This window comes from Rhamphochromis sp. 'chilingali' (assembly GCF_963969265.1).
Source record: "Rhamphochromis sp. 'chilingali' genome assembly, chromosome: 8".
NCBI classification, from domain to species: domain Eukaryota; kingdom Metazoa; phylum Chordata; class Actinopteri; order Cichliformes; family Cichlidae; genus Rhamphochromis; species Rhamphochromis sp. 'chilingali'.
The window spans coordinates 23,324,718-23,342,698 of NC_137935.1; the positions used below are offsets into that span (position 1 = coordinate 23,324,718).

The 17,981-nt window shown below is 39.0% G+C and overlaps 1 protein-coding gene across 4 annotated transcripts in view; it reads right to left on the reverse strand.

The window, feature by feature from the left end:
* The window catches only part of gdpd5b (glycerophosphodiester phosphodiesterase domain containing 5b), a 42,855-nt gene extending 29,739 nt beyond the window's left edge, over window positions 1–13,116 (reverse strand). For all 4 annotated transcript variants that reach the window (XR_013972376.1, XR_013972377.1, XR_013972378.1 and 1 more), the window contains exon 1: window positions 12,737–13,116. The gene's annotated coding sequence lies outside the window, so the exon portion shown is untranslated. The remainder of the gene's footprint in view (window positions 1–12,736) is intronic.
* Window positions 13,117–17,981: the final 4,865 nt, after the last annotated feature.

A 17,981-nucleotide genomic window follows, 5' to 3' on the forward strand; every position in this document is an offset into this window, starting at 1 on the left:
GCCAAATACAGCCCAGTGGACACAATTAATTCTTAAATAAGATGCAATGAATTAGTGAAGCCTAGTTAATTACAGCACAAGTCGTGATGTTCACCACAGACTGAATACATGTTCAGCCAAGACTGGAGCTACACTATCATATTTTGCCAACATGGATGTGACACCTCTGACCACAGTAGGTGTGGAAATGTAACCACCATAAGCAGTGTGGGCTGCTCTGTCACAGTGACTCACTGAGTCACAGACACAACAACCGAGCCACAAAAACTGAAACTTTGATTAAAATCTTTCAAAAATTACACAGTAAGAAGAACAGAGCTTTCTGCATATTTAGCAACACATCAGAAGAATAGAGCAACTTTTCAGATCCTGTCACCTAAATGGCCTCATTCTGAACTCAAACAGATTAAGCGGCAAAGTCAACAAGTGCTCAAAGCTTTCGTCACACGAGAAGCAGACTTCCTGCCATTACTGTCTGTCACAAGGTGTCTGAACTTGTGTGGAGAGGAGGAGAACATGAGAGGGGTGCATGGAAAAACCCCTAAACAGCTTTTACCATCTTCTTTTCTGCTGCCTCATTTCCTCCAATCAAAAGTACACCCAGAGAAAACAGTCAGCAGGGGAGGAAATGCTTCAGCAGTTTCCCAGCAGAAAACATCGTCTTCCTTTGGTCAGGGAACTGAAAGAGACCGAGCAGCAGAGAACTGCAAGACCAAACGCAAACCTGCTAATTGTGAATAATATATTCTTAAAAAGATACTTCACAAAAACAAAAAACAAAAAACAAAAAACAAAAAAAAAAAAAAAAAAAAAAAGGGGGGGGGGGGGTTGCCTCTACACATCTGCTGCAAAGTAATCAAGACCATTTAAAAAAAACAAAAAAAAAAAAACAAACCCAAAACAAGATAACTAGTGAGGATGGACCTGCTGAGAATGCAGAGAAAATGCTCACTCAAACTTTTCAGTAGATGACCCAAGGGTTACATACATAATGAAACAAGAGGAGGTCCAGGAAGTTCTGACAATGCAAAATCTGCAGCTGCATGTCATGTTCCAATACTCTGACATGCTTATTGAGATGTGCAATAGATACCTAGTAACTGAGCTCCATGGAGACCTTGCTAATGGGTGATAAAGCCTATTATAAGGAGCAAAGGGAGAGCACTGACATCAAAGCTGTTAAAGCCAGTTCATTCTAGAGGTCTTGCATTTAGGCCACGGAAGATCAATTGCACTTCAAACAACATTTCTGACACCCTCCTTTTCTTGTGTTTAATATAAACAAATCATTGTTGCTGCTTACTGTTAAGAAAACCCCATGACTTCCTGTGCACTTTAATGACAGACCTGCATCACAAGATTGCAGTGTTTACCACATCTGATTCACAGGTTAACAGTGCAATGTTGTTCACATTTATATATTTATTAATAATACAAATAATGATTAAAGTAGAAACAATATAACAAAGCCAAATAGTTCCCTGCATTACAATGCATTGAAACCTCTGCAAGTCTTAAGATAAGATAGAACTTTATTAATCCCTCGGGTGGGTTCCTCTGGGAAATTCGACTTCCAAAAAGCACAGCAACGACCGAAGTTACAGTTACAGAATTGTTATGAGATATATATATATATATATATATATATATATATATATATATATATATATATATATATATATATATATATATATATATATATATATATATATATATATATATATATATATATATATATATATATATATATATATATATATATATATATATATATATATATATATATATATATATATATATATATATATATATATATATATACACACACACACACACACACACACACATACAAATACAGAGACAAATATAAATAAAATATACAAAGGGGATAAATAGAATAAATAGGAATAAAAAATAAAAATACAAGTGAATTGCACATTTCAAGTATTGAGTCTATTGCACTGTTGACTATTTACAAAAAGTATTGCACAAGGTATTGTACAGTGAGGTGAAGAGGCACTACAGCTTAGTTGTTCCCCCCTCCTTTGTCCTCCTGTTTCCCCTCCCTCTCCCCTCCAGAGAGGAGTTAAACAGTCTGATGGCGTGTGGGACAAAGGAGTTTTTAAGTCTGTTAGTTCTTGTCTTGGGGAGAAGCAACCTGTCACTGAACAGACTCTTCTGATTGTTTATGGCCGTGTGCAGAGGATGCCCAGCATTGTTCATAATGTCCATCAGTTTCTTTAATGTCCTTTTCTCTGCCACTGTCACCAGAGTGTCCAGCTTCATGCCGACCACAGAGCTAGCCCTCCTGATCAGTTTCTCCAGCCTGGATGAGTCCTTCTTTGCTGTGCTGCTCCCCCAGCACACCACAGCATAGAAAAGTACTCCAGCAACCACCGACTGGTAAAACATCCTCAGGAGCTTCCTGCAGATGTTAAAAGACCTCAGCCTCCTGAGGAAGTACAGTCGGCTTTGGGCTTTTTTATACAGGTGCTCTGTGTTGCATGACCAGTCCAGTTTATTGTCCACCCACAGCCCGAGGTACTTGTACTTGTTGACCACCTCCACCTCCTCCCCCTCTATCTGAACCGGCAGTGGACCTTCTCTGGACCTCCCGAAGTCCACAACCAGTTCCTTAGTCTTTGAGGTGTTGAGTTGCAGGTGGTTTGTGTGACTCCATGCGACAAAGTTCCTCACCAGACTTCTGTACTCCTCTTCCTGATCATCCCAGATACACCCCATGATGGCCGTGTCATCTGCAAACTTCTGAATATGGCATAATTCAGAGTTGTAGCAGAAGTCAGAGGTGTACAGGGTGAAGAGAAGAGGGGACAGCACAGTTCCCTGTGGTGCTCCTGTGCTGCTGACCACAGTGTCAGACGTAATGTCCTTCAGCCTGACGTACTGTGGTCTGTCGGTGAGGTAGTCGGAGATCCAAGCCACCAGGCAGGGGTCCACCTCCATCCTGTTCAGTTTTTCCTGAAGCATACAGGGCCTAATGTAAAGATCAGCCAGGTTATGTGACATCTGAAAAGACGCGCACGCATGTCAAATTCCTATTACCGTGAGAAAGAGGCTGGTGAGTTTCCTGGGGAACCAAAAATCTGGAGACATGTTAGAACAGGCCAGTTGACTGACTGTTTAATTTCTGTGTTTATGTAAACCAACCTTTCAGGTGACGCAAGGGGAAAATAACTCCAACCAACAGATTCTGGTACATTGTGATTAATGTATAAAGATACTAATTGAGACTGCACAACATGCATTAGTAAGACAATAACAGCACTTGGCTAAGAACAACAGTTACACTTTAGTAATGATTTACAAGTACTTTTCATCCTTAGCACTCCTTAAGATAAAAACGTGTGTGTAGTGTGACAGAAGGTTCACCAATAGCTGGTGAATGTATTTACTTGGTATCATTTAGTAATTGTGGGCAAACATACTAAAATCATAAAAAATAAAAATAAAAAAGGAAGCAGATCTCATTTCAGCTGGGACACAAAAGGTCATTTGAAGTCAGCATGGTGACCTCAAGCCTATTCCTTCATGTATTCATGAGAATTAATGCAGTTTCACCTATAAGCAAAGGCCTATGGCTGTTGCATATTCAATAACATGCTTCAGTGTTCACGCTCCCCTAGTGCTCTCAAGCTTATATCAAGATGAAGAAACAAAAAACAAAAGCAAAGCTGCATATTCAACACATGAGTAGAGAGTCGCTGACGCCAGAACATTCTGGCCTGAGAAAAGAGGAAAACAGCACAAACAAAGCTCAAATAAAGGCTCTTTGAGGTTTTTCCTGCTCATGACCAACATTTTGAACAAGTCATAATTTGCCCCATAACGTACCCCAATTTTGAAACAGACAGAATTATTAAATTAGGTGAATAGAATTAGGAGGACTTTGGAAAATGCATTATAATCGTATAGCAGTTAAACAGGACATGTTAAACAGCACGACAGTCTGAGAGTTTGTTGTCAAGGTGAAAGCAAAAATTAATGCGCTGACCAGAGATACTGTCAGTAACATTTGGTGATTAGTAATAATGATATGCAATGTGAAGTTGCAGGCGCTTAGGTACACTTATTGCCCTTCACACGCATATGAACTTAAGTCTCTTTTCTTAATCCATAGGGTTTAATATGGTGTGGGCCTACACTTTGCAACTATAACATCTGCAACTCTTCTTATGACTTGCTGTTGTTCCCAGTTCCTTCCATTTTGTTATGCCACCAACAGTCGACTGAGTAGAGGGAAAATTTCACAACTGGACTTGTGGTGGCCTCCTATCACGGCATCATGCTGGAATTCACTGAGCTCCTGTGAGTGACATATTCCTTCGTGATTGGACGTGATTGGAATGAATGGCCAATGATTATTTTTCCACTGTTGTCCAACTGAGTTTAACAGATGAAGACAACACAGCATTTTTCTGCAATAAAGCCTGAGATTTAAAAGACCAGCTCCAGAGCTGAGCTAATTCGGAGTATTACTTTGGCTGAAAGTCAGATAGAGGACGTATTGAAAGAAGGGATGTATTTCAATCATTTCAGCAGCAAATAGAAGAATTAGTAGAGCCAGTGGGGGGTGGGGTGCAAAAACATTCAGACAATGCAGTGCTCTTCAAACTGACAGCTCATCAATCTGCAAAAATATAGGTCAGTAATAATCAGATGAAAAATAATTGATTTAATCACAGTCCATCAGTGTCTCTTAATTAGAACACTGAAAGCGGAAAGAGGAAGCGACATTATTGTCATTACATTATTTGAGCAAAACAAGGGAGCACAAGCACAGAGAAAAATCTCCCCACTCAATTCAGGGCGGGCAAAACAAGGTGTTAAGTGGGTCAAGTGATGCATCAGTAAACGGGTCAAGTAACGTTCCATTTTTTTTTTTTTTTTTTTTTTAAAAACGTAGGTAAGAATAAGGAGTGGGCTTCAGCTGCAGTATGAAGCGTTCTACATGGCCTAAAGGTGACCTAATAGTAGAATATATCTGGAAAGCACGCCACCTAAACACCCGTTTTTATCCACACTTTGAAAAGAAACATCTCAGTCAACCTTGTAGGATTTGAACTCCTTCCTGTTGTGATGTGACAGTACCGTCCTCTCATCTGCCTTGCAACTGGTTAGGCAGCTGATTGTTTGTGGGTTTGGATAATTACCACATTAAAATAAAGATCACACCGACTCCTGTCTGCTTAATGTATACATGCACTGTGCTTTCGCATCAACCTTAGGACAGCATGTGATTTCAGATGTTTCGAGGATGAGGAGAAGCATCCAGAATAGGAGGTCAATACCACAGAACAGTGTCAAGCTCTGAAGAGCTATGAGGATGGAGTTTTATGACTATGTCCAGGATACGCACACAAAAATTCACAAGAAGTCCAAACTTCAAAGTTAAATATCGTGGTTTCATGTGGCAAATGGAAAAGTGCTGAAATGCTTTTAACAACTATCAAGTAGACGTACCATCTACCACATTCCCCATCTCAGTTTAACATATTAGCATGCTAACATCTACCAATAAGTAAAAAACAAAGCATGACTCAGTGTAATGCTAACATAATGATGGTATGCTAAATGAGTCAGAGAATAGCTAAAGTGACTATATTGCATCTTGGGGAGAACGAGAACATGTAAGCTAGACTAAAGTGGCTTTACACTTGAAGAAAAGTGTCAGCATTTTGGTGGCTCAAAAAGAGAACAAGAAAAGAACAAGTAGGTAAAACATCTCTACAAAAACACAGCTTGTGTGTTTTAAAAAAGGAAAGAAAGCAGCAACAAAATTGCAGAACTACAAAGGATGCTTTGGGAAAGGCAAAGGAAAAGAACAAGAGCGTGTTGTTTCTTTTGTCAAAGTTTGCTTGCAGTGTATGACATCTGGATCCCATCTTATATGAAGCAGAGTGACTTATAAGCAGCTTTACAGTCTCACTTTCATCTGGATTTAATCAAAGCTTCGATATTGAATGAAAGCCAGGCTTTAAGGTTCTGTGCCCAGCATGTAGAAGCTTCCATTAAATAGAATGTTTCAGCTGTCAAAGATAACATTAATTCATTAAAATGACCCGTGAGCCTATTAATGAAAAAGGAAAATATATAAAGTTATCCTTGAATAACTCTCCTCTAATGCCTAGTGATAAGGTAATAGTCCATTTACTGCATCTGCGAAATGTACTGTGAGAAAGGAGCCAAAGGCAACAGACATGCAGTTGTGACGAGCACTTTTCAGCCTGGGAATTAGAGCAGGGCGATATGGCCAAAAATATTTATCACGATATATATTTGAAAATTTGCGATAACGATATAACCGACGATATAATTGATGCGAGACAAAATACAACTCCACAACATTACTAGCGCAAAAAGACAACCTTCCATTTATTTTCACTTAAAAAAGAAGCTGGTTTTTATGTACATTAAAGCTTTATAAAAATGTAACAGTGCAAATGCAAATTCCTTGCTGAAAGTTTAACCAAAAGGCATTTCCAGTAGAAATGGGCTGACATATCCTGAGCATAACCATGTATAATATCCACTGAAGTTAAAAAAGAGGTGCTTTGCAACATTAAACTGCAGTGTGCAGTACGCATTTTTCGGACCATAAGGTGCACGGGATTATAAGGCACATTAAGCGAAACAAAGCAGTCAGATAAATCAAACTTTATTAAACTCATTCTTCTTGCTTCCTCCACTTCTGTACCATTGATTCATTAATGTTGAATTCTCTGGCAGCTGCTCTATTCCCTTGTTGTTGCAGTATAGTAATGACTAACCTCGTATTGTGGATGGATTATCTCAGTTGTTCACCTGACTGAAGTTTGGTCCGTTTACAGCATCCTGCCATGCGATTGCATTTGTCTCTAACCATGAAGAACCTTCACGTTAACTTTTATAAGTGGAAAAGTGTTAGTGTTCGTCCTCCAGCTTCACTGTTTATGTTATGCTAACATAGCTGTGTCGCTAGCGATCACGTAGCACATCATTATATACCAGCTAGCCCAACTTCAGTAACCCTACAAACGTCACTGCTGTTTAGTTTCCTGTCTTCATTTATGTTGGAAGTGATAGCAGAGCTGTACGTTTGATTTTTTTTCAGAAATCTCTCAGTCAGAACATGCAATATCATGCTTAGGTAACTAGCGAAACTAGCGAGCTAACTTCCGCTAGCTTCCTGCTAACTTCTAACTCCGTTAAATGTAATAACTTTTGTTTTCATGGATGCCTGGAAGTTAAACTTTATAGTTACACCTGGTAAAGCAGCAATGCTGATCGTTTTATTAAAGATGAAAGAATTTAGACAGTTTTTAACTCTAAGTGATGCTGCAGTGTTGTTTGACCTGAAGTATACGGAGTTTAGGACCCAGATTACTCCCAGATTTAAGAGCATCTTAGTCCGACAAATACGACAATAACAACGGCCGCTTGCATGTTCTGCAAAAAAATGTGCTTTGTTGTGTATCTGACGGACAAACACCAAACCAGTTCCACATCACGGAAGTTGCACCATTTTTACAAACCAATTCTGGTTCATCTGTTTCACTCAACAATCGGCCATGTGCGTATGAAAACAAAGGCACTGCGCATGCGCGTTTTACTCCCATTCTATCGCGATATTTAATTTTCCTATCGTTGCCTAACATTATACCGGTATTACCGTGAACGGTATAATATGGCCCAGCCCTACTGGGAATATTTCTTTTATGCTTTCTTTTTTTCTTAACAATTTATAATATTATTCAGCTTGCAGTATCACCACTTTAAAGGTTTCAGAACTGATACCGTGACCTGGAACATAAACAGCTAACAAGGATGTCCATACCATGCCGAGATAATACTCTTGTTTGGTGGTACAGACCACACAATTAGCTTAGTTCACTCAGACCTCTTCAGTCACTTTGTTTTTCCACAGGGAAGCAGGAAAAGAAAAAAAAAAAAAGTAGTTGGACTACAATGTGGTATCAAGGTGCCATCTGTAAGTCTGCACGGGGCCCTTCTCCACCATCTGTGTGTTGACATCACACCCGTCTCTGTCCTCCACTGTGACTGCCATCTGAAGCTGAGAGGCAGGAACAAGCAAGCCAATGCCGCCATGGTGGTGAACATTTAGCTGCTTTAATTTGGGATGATTAAACATAGGTGACATAACTACTTTGCAACAAGAAATAAATGGAAAACACTACTGAACTGAGTTTTCAGCCAATAAGATTAGATGATAATTTTAGATTAGATGATAACCTGAGGCACTAAAGATATGAAAAGAAATGTACATTTTGTTTTTGCTTGCACATGACAAAACAGACTTCCGTCAAGAAACTACAATTGCCTTTTTCAAGGGGAACATTCAGCTCTGATAAAATAACGTGCCGTTTTGGGCTTTGAACAGAGTTCAAGTTGTAAACTAGGAAAGACGGTGCACCAAAGCCCCCAGTCTTCCTCTGGGAGTTAAGGCCAGGATAAAATTCACTTGATGAGTAGTTCTCGTCTTAATTTCTCGTCTGTTGGGAATTGGAGGATGCAAACACAGTTAGTCCCATCAAGAAGTTGGAGAATTCACAGAAAGCCGTTATTGAGACCTACACAGATCCTTCCATACTTGTGTATGTTCAAAGCTTAACGATGGTGAGAAATTTTCTCCGGAAATAAGATGACACGTAGGAAAGCAGAAGTTTTCTGAATTTTCTGGCGGGCCCTTTAGCAGCCTCTTATTTAACCAGAATTCATCAAAAGCTATAGTTAATGAAGTGGCTTCATGACATGTCCATGTAACAACAGGATGTTGCTACTTGCATTCCAAATATCAATGCTTGATTTGACTTTTCTGCAAATGCAAATCTGCTAAATAGGTAATTGACTATGTCACCATCCAGAGCTGGTACAAACCATGTTCATGTCTAAATATAAGGGAAACAACTACAGATTCTTGTGATGCTTGTGCATTTCAAACTTGTTTAAAAAAAAAATACATTTTTATTACCAGTCAACTACAGTTCCATAGCAAGCTACAACAGGCAAAAACCTCAAACTTCCAACTCAGCAGATTCAAAACTCTTCAGCACAAATTCCACCCTTGGGTTTGCCAACATCTGCTCCATTACAGACAGCAAGTCTGTTCAACAATTGGGGAAAAACACCCAGAAATTTGAGGAAAAATTGGTTGCAATATGAAGTGCTATGGAAATTATAGTCTTCTGGATGTATCATCACATACAGCTTTGCACAGTGTTTCATTTTTCCCCTAAATCTAAATCCTAATCCAACTTAGTTATCTATTACATTTGCATTAAACATTTGCTATAGCTTCAGTGAGTAAACAAATGAATGACAACATTTTTCCCTATGGGTACTATGAGTTCAGAGCATACACTTTGATATGTGGTTTCCTTCTAGCTTTACAGCACCAATGACATTTTCCTTTCTTCTCTCATATATGGAGCTTTCAGATAATACATCCTACATATCAGCTATTGATGATATTTGGCATATTTTCTGACAGGGAAATATAACCAACACTACACTCAAACAGACAAAGTGTTTAGCTTTTCACTGCAACTTTACACAGAGCAGAGCTCCAACACATAAAGCTTCTTTTAAAAGCTCTAAATATTTCTAACTAACTGTGTGTGTGTGTGTGTGTGTGTGTGTGTGTGTGTGTGTGTGTGTGTGTGTGTGTGTGTGTGTGTGTGTGTGTGTGTGTGTGTGTGTGTGTACACAAGAAAAGGGTAAACAAGTGAATCACTGCAATGAACACTTCACTGTTCTTAGACCCAGTATGTCACCAGTTCTTCTGAACCGATTACCTTCAGTTGTAAAGTAGACCATTTTATCTTTCATTGTAAAAGTAAGGCACTGGATTAAAATTAGACCCTGTGTATAAAAACCAGGAAATAGTAAGAATATTTGCTGTCATATATAAATATGTAATTTATGTTGGAAAAATGAGAAAGGAAAAGTCATCATTTGGATATATTAAAATGAATTATTTAGTTCATCGTCTCATTTCCAAAGCACATTAAAGATGGATAAAATGTTTTCCCCTTATTGGAATGTTATAAAGAATATTATGTCCTTTGTATGAGAAACTGGAAATAAAATATCAGTCCACGACCAGCAAAAATGTTGTTTCTACAGGCCTTTAGATCTGCTGTTAGAGATCGGACATTCAAATAATTTAGGTACAAGCCTAACAACTATATAAGACAAACTGTTGCACAGTTGATGATCTGTGCACATTTTTCACATATCACAGAGTGCAAGTTCAGGAAGTACAAGCAACATTTCCCAACATGCCACCCTGCCAACAACTTTTCAGAACTGGCATCCATTGTTAATCAGTCACCTGAAGCATCAAACAATTGAATAAATATTTGCAGTTAAAATTCAGTTCATAAGGAAAATGTATACTACATAAATAAAACTAGACTCTGGTTCACAAGACAGAACAATGACAAGCAACTGACAGCAACATGGTGACCACAGACATTGATGAAGGAGGCAGAGGGGGAAAAAAATAAAAAAAAATCTTTTACAGCTTCAGAAAAAATATTTTGGTTTTAGTTTTATTTTTTGTGCTGCAAAATTAAATTTTCCTCCATATAACACTCAAACCTGCCATAAGACAGATTCAGACTGCTAGAAATCCACAACTGAGTGGGATCCGGTTGGCAATTGCCTCTCATCAGGCAACCTGTGCAATTGCCTTCTCAACAGGACTATCTGTGAGGAACACTATTGATCTCTGGGCAACCATTTAGTCAAAACAAGTTGCAATGGTTAAGATCATCCCAAGGTGGTATTGCATGAGATATTCATAGTATTCCTAAAGAATTTAAATATATTTAATAAAACATCAATATCTGGATTGATACAATGTCACAATAGGCTGCTGTATTGATTTTTCCCCCACCCCAACCAGTGGCCAACCATCAAGCTGTTTCCACATCAAAACCAGTCGCTCATTGCAGACAGCTATGGAGCTGATTGCTGGTGTCTTGCAGACATTTAAGGTTCTGGTTGCCTAGGTGATCAACTGATACAACTACTACCAAGTCATATGTCTACCAGCAGTATCCTGGGTTCTCATTAGTAGTCAATTTAATTGTTCACCTGGAAGTTAAAGAAAGAGCTTTCTTGAGTCCCACCCACTTCCCTTGACCAGTGGTCATTTCGCTAAAAGTCGGCAAATATGGCTTCCTTTGATCTCGGGTCAACACGTCATATCAAATGGCTTCCAGTGTGAATCAAAGTGAATCACTCCCTTTTTGCACACAGCTCATAGTGAAACTTTTATAATCTGTCCAACTGTAACTAAATGCAGCGAATATGTGCATCTACTGTGGAGGGGCTGATTTAACAGTCACATTGACTGGGCCCTGATGCACTTAGGTACTGAAAGACACACGTTTGATTTAAGGACTTCAAGCATTCTCTGATTTTTTTTTTTTTTAACTTATAAATTTATTTTTTGTAAGTAAAGAAGAAGAAAAACAACCTGGGAATTATGTGAAATTTCACGTCCCTATTAAGAAGTATATCTTTCCCCGCCCAGACAAACCTGAGACAGTCAGCTGAGAGGCATTTGATAAACTTTAAACATAAAAAAAAAGAAGAAAAAGAAAAAAAAAAACAGCTCTGCCCTTTTATACTTAAAAATTTCAAAAGAAACAACAGTACAGGTTATTGTATTTATGTCTAAATTTTTACACATAGCTTTAAAATCCTTTTGCTCAGTTGAAAGAGGAGCAATAACTTTGCCTCAAGGTAATAGAGAAATAAATAAAAATAATGTTCTGGCTGCCATCAAAAAAGGAGCTCCCCTACACTGTGCCATCCCATAGAGGTTCAAAAATACAGGATCAGCATACTCCACTCCAAAGACAGTTAATCCATAAGAGACCAAAAAGCTTGCATAGTCACTTTGAAAGTCTTTACTCAGTCTCAGTCATTGATTTTACTGAAACTCCGTCTAAGCAAGCTCCAAGTCCTTCAAAAGTAATAGGTAGCCTGTGAGACATAAATAAATACCATCTGTTAACACTTTCTGAACAGAAAGTGTTAGTTTGTTTTGTTTTTTACTAAAGTGTAATTAGTAGCAGATGGGGAAGTGTTAAAGCTGCCACGAAGGTTATTAACAGTTGACCAAATGGATGCTGTCCAATGGACAAAGTCTGAAGATGAATAAACTTCCTCCGATAAAGTGCTTCATAAAACAAATCTAGAGGGTAATCTTGTATTCTTGTAGTACACCAGGGAAATCCAAACAGCAATCATCCTCTCCAAACAGAAAAAAAATAATAGTGCCATGAATTATGCAAGTGGTAACCTAAGAGCAGTCCACAACACATCAGCAAACGCACATTGGGCATATGGATGGAGGACCCCGTGTTCAGCTTCCTTAGTTCCACTTGCATTATGAACCTTACTGTCCAATAGATAATGAAGAGAGTGCAGCTGATGTATGATTCGAGCCCCTCCAATGGGAAAACATCACCATGGGCGTATCCCCCAATATGCCGTAAGTGATGCGTAAATGCACATGGTCATAGCTAATGGACTGCATGTACTTCTAACCTCTGCATGTGAAAAAGGACACTTGACTTGCCTCATATTTAACCGCCGACACGTTACGGGACTGATGGCTAGTGGTCAAGAGTCTCTGGAACATATTTTAATGAGGTGTGTAACTGCAAATAAACTAAAACAGGTTAAAGATAGATACACTCACCTTTCTGGGTGCCTTTATTTGTTATCAGCTGGCTCGAAGGTTCCGTGTAAAAAGTTTCTTTTCCTTTGAAAAAGAAAAAAAAGCCCCCGACTCAACAGTCAAACGGGGACACCCCGTGCCAGCGGTAACGGATGAGGAGCCGAAGTTTCACCAAGAAAACTAAGGAGAAAAATGCCGGCTGAGTGCGGACGCTGTGACCGGTATATGTCCTAGCTAAAATAACTCCTGTCTCCTTTATCTTTGAACCGCTCCGTCCGGGTTTTTCTTTCCCCCTCTCTTCTCTGTTAACTCAGCCTCCCCTGCGTGAATACGGATACTTACACCGACAAAGTAATTCAATGTACTGGCTAGTGGGAGGAGTGAGTGTCGGTCCTTTTATCTCCAGCCCTCTGTTACAGTGAGGAGGCGTCACCGGGCTGACTTTACTCCCGGCCTGCGCGTTCATGACACATCAAAAAGACAGCCCCCAAACCCTCCAGTTTGTTTGAATTAACCAAAAAGAAAAAAAGTGACCAGTTTTCTGCTAAATTTGGACACATCATGCCGCCGAAATAAATTTCTTTCAGCACTAACACCTCTGACGTCAAACGGTACCCTCATTACCATCAGCTGAGATGTAAACCGAAAATTCGAGGCGACACGAATGCATCAGTACTCAAATACAGTAGTTTATAAACCAAAGAGCACTGGTTTAATCTGTTATCTTAACTGCATAACTAATTCACCAAGCTGACATTAAGAAATCTTGATCAAAAGCTGACCTTTGTTTGACAAGTGCAACAAAAGCCATCTGAGCTTGAAATTATTTTTTATCTGCTTTATACGTGACATCATAACTGCCTTAGCATAGATTTTAAATGTTTTGTTTTTGCTGTCACTGATTAAGGTACAATGTCTTTCCATTTAGCCAAATTCCATTTTAAACATAATTTCTTGATGTCCATATTTTCTGTGATTCTCTTTACCAAGTGAATAGCTAAAGCTCTGTTTTATAGGACTTTTAAAACCAATACCGATGCCAATATTTTGTCATTTAAAATTCGGTATTCAAATCAAATCAAATCACTTTTATTGTCACATCACATGTGCAGATACATTGGTACAGCACATGTGAGTGAAATTCTTGTGTGCGAGCTTCACAAGCAACAGAGTTGTGCAAAATACAATAATGTAAACAAGCAAAATACAAGAATGGCTACATCTGAAACTAATAAATATATGTACAATATATAATAGTATATGCATTTCTGGATGTGTATACTAGATATTTTTCTACGTGTGTGTGTGTGTGTGTACATGTGTGTGTATTCTGATATATCAGCTGATACTTTTTTCTTTCAGCCATATGAACACATTTCTCTCACGTTTATTATCTGTAGTTTGTTTGGGGGTTTTTTTGTTGGTTTTTTTTTAATGTATTAGTTTATACTCTTCCTAACAGCTCAGATCAGCTGCTTGTTGTGTTTGTGGCTCTAAAGACATTTGCAGAGTGCCCTCTAGTGGGCAACTTATTCAGCATTAACACTTATAACATGATTGAATATCTCCCATGTCATCTTTACTTTTAATATTTTATTTATCAGCCATAATAAATAGTAATCTTGACAGATCGACAAACAGCAAATATCGGCCCAAGAATAAATTGCTTGGGCTCTGGATCAGTGTACCTTCTTGCACCACTTGAAAGCATTATATCTGATTACATTCATTTAGAAAAATCACAATAATCCACCACTCATTTGTCTGTGCACTCAGCCTTTTTTTCAGTTCAGACTTGATATGCAGACACATGTCTATGACTCATCAAACGAAAGCGATTTATTGATTTCTGTCAAACAAACACCATCTGCAGTTATAATCAGAGACAGCATGTAATGGCAGCAGTCCCTCATGATCGACCGCTGGACGCACTGTGAAATGTTTAGTACTCATGTGCAAAAATTGACCACATGTGGAGAAACCATGCAGAATTTCTCTGCACATAAAGCTTCTTGTGATAAAAGTAAAACTTATTCTCACGGTGATGATCTGGTTGTCTTAGAAAATGGAAGTTCACGAGTGGGAGAAATGACTCATCTGCAGATAGAGCATTTGAAATTTTCAAACGTTTTCAAGATGAGTTGCATTTAATTGCTTTGCCTGAACTTTGGGTGTTCCTTATGTCAAGAGATGTGGGAGTTGTGGTTAAACCAAATCAGGTTTATCACCAAGGAAACAGTCAGTGCCAGTGATTCTCAGCTAATGGAGATGAAGAGCTGAAGCTATCTTACATAAAACAGTAAAAAATAATGCAGTCTGCTTTCACAGAGAGATGATCAGCGGGAGCAGATGTAGTGTCACATGACAAAGAAAAGGTCAGGTGGGAGAACTCATGGGGTAAGGGTAGGTGTTGGTTGTCAAACAGCACATTAGTTTCCTGGCACAAGTAATTCATTTTTTTTTTTTTTTTTTTTTTTTTTTCCTTAAATGACATCAGAAACAGCAGTATGCGACATTACGTGATGGCAGAGCTTCAGTTCATCCTTTGTCTTTTTTTTTTTTTTTTTTTTTTTTTTTTAATAGATAGGACAGGGGGAATGAATGAGAGAAAGAGGGGGAGAGAAAGAAAGAAAACCAAAGGGGAGAAGAGACGGTGAGAAGGGGGGGGAAGAGAGAGAGAAAAAAAAAAGAACTCCTGGGTCACCTGTATGGAGAAAAAAAAAAAACAACAAAAAAAAACAAACAGAGGAGACAGCAAACAACAAAGAGTAACATAATAATAGAGAAAACAAAGCACCATCACAATAAACTAGCTAGTCATAGATATCAATATTTACTAAATAATAAACGATATTGTGCAGCACGCAAGATAGACAGCGCACAGTGTGCTTTGAGGCAGCAGCCAAGAAAGCTTTAGTCCGCGTCTGTGAATACCCATGTGTGCATACCTGTGTGGATCAGCATGCTTGCATTCCAAAGGTTTCTCCATGTAATGATCTGCTAGGGAGTGTGGGGGGGCCACAGCCCCGTCCTCCAGGGTGTGAAGCGGGTATGGAGGAGATCAAAACTCCAGACATCCAGAGGCCCCCAGAACACAAGAGACCATGGAAGACCAACGGAGGGGCAGCCGCGCCACTGTTCCAGTAAGAGCTGGCACAAGTAATTCAGATACATGGCCTGCATGGTAAATGGCCTGCATTTGTATAGCGCTTTTCTAGTCCATAGGACCCCAAAGCGCTTTACACTACATTCAGTCATTCACCCATTCACACACACATTCACACACTGGTGATACATGTTGTCAGCCACCTCGGATACTCACATACATGGAGTCACCAGAGGCACACACACCTTGACATTACCTCTCTATGTGCCTCTGTGCATGAGGATGCAAGAGATCCTATGACAAATCCCCATTTGATGTGGCTGGCCCGGGCTTCCCTGGTCCTCTCACCACAGGTTGGCATTAGTCAGCAGCTCCAGCTGCTGTGCATGCTTTTGAACTCCACCCATTTTAAAATGCCAGCCAGCATGCACAGACAGGAAGGGCAGGATGGCTGGTGGGGGTCTCCCCTCCAGGTATTATTATGTAATATGGCAGAGCTTGTGACTGATGCTCACTAGAATGAGACAAAATTTGAAAAGAGCAGGAAAGATTTGAATATGGATGAAATGGTGAAATGCACAGACAGTCTAGACTGAGTGACTAAAAAGCCAACACTGCGGCTTTCTTCTGACTTTGTAGGTTTGCTGGAATTTCACAGCTGGGTATGATGTTTTCATAGTTCTCACATCAACTCAGAGAGGAGCTAGCATGGCAGCAACTCAGTAAAATATCTTGTAGAGGAGCTGATGAAGTTATTGGACGGATTTAAGCGATTTCATCATATATTCAACCACAGTCCAAGAGGTGTCTCCTGACGTTGGCAGCCAGCAGTCAGCTCTTGAAGGTTTATGCTTTTGGGAGGATTTTTCAGTTTCCCTTTGGTTTTGATATGTAAAAAATATTGGGACAGAAAGTGCTACTCCTTGACTATCAAACTCACAGCTTTGCATAATTATATGTTTCAGATCAAACAAATTTAAACCTGAGTAAATAGAAAAAGCTCTTACCTGTTTGCTGCCAACTTGTTTGACAAATTAAAGCAGGCTTAAAAAGCTCCAAAAGGAACACTTCATGAAATAGTCTAAAGAAAGTCAAGAACAGCTGAAAAACAAAGTCAGTGACATCAATCAATCGAGCTACAACGCCATTTCTAAGGTGTTGTGAACCAGGTGAGAGCTATTATAATTATTAATTAATTATACATGTAATTATTATAATGTGGAAAACTAAACCTTCTCATGAATGGCTGGTCTACAAAAATTTCCCCAAGAGTGCATTGATTACTCATCCAGGGGTTCACAAAAGAACTCAGAATATAATTTAAGGAACTGCAGGCTTCACTTGCCTTAGTTAATGTCCGACTTCATTATTCAGCAATGAGAAAGAGACTGAATAAAATTGGCATCCATGGGAAAGTTCAAAGCTCATCTCACATTTTCCAAAAAAACAACTTGATGGTTACCAAGACTTCTGGGAAAATATTCTGTGGACTGACGAGACAAAGGCTGAACGTTTTGGAAGCTTCGAGTCCTGTTACAGCTGCATAAAACGAACACAGCATTTCATAAAAAAGAACATCATACAAACAGTTAAATATGGTGGTGGTATTGTAACGGTCTGAGGCTGCTTTGCTGCTTCAAGTCATGGATGACCTGATGTAATTAAAGGAACAATGAACTCTACTCCCTGTCAGAAAGCCCAAAAGGAGAATGTCGGGCCATCAGTTTAAAGTTTAAGCCCACTTGGGTTTTGCAGCAGGAGAATGATCCAAACCACAGCAGCAATTCCAGCTCAGAATGGCTTAAAAAAAGAAAAGACAAAATTAAGCTTTTGGCCTAATCAAAGTCCAGACTCAAATCAGGTTGAGATGCTGTGGCTTGACCTTAAACAGACTGTTCATGTTCAAAAACTGTCCAGTGCGATTGAATTAAAACAATTCTGCAAAGAAGAACAGGTCAAAATTCCTCTACAGTGATGTGAAAGGCTCATTGCCAAGGGTGCTCAAACTATTTATTTGGTTTTGGGGGGCAATTATTTTTCCCACACAGGACCAGGTTAGAATAGCTATTTTTTTCTCATTTAAAACATGCATTTTATATTCATTCAGGTTATCTTTGTTTAGAATGAAAATGGGTCTGATGATCTGAAACATGTAAGTGT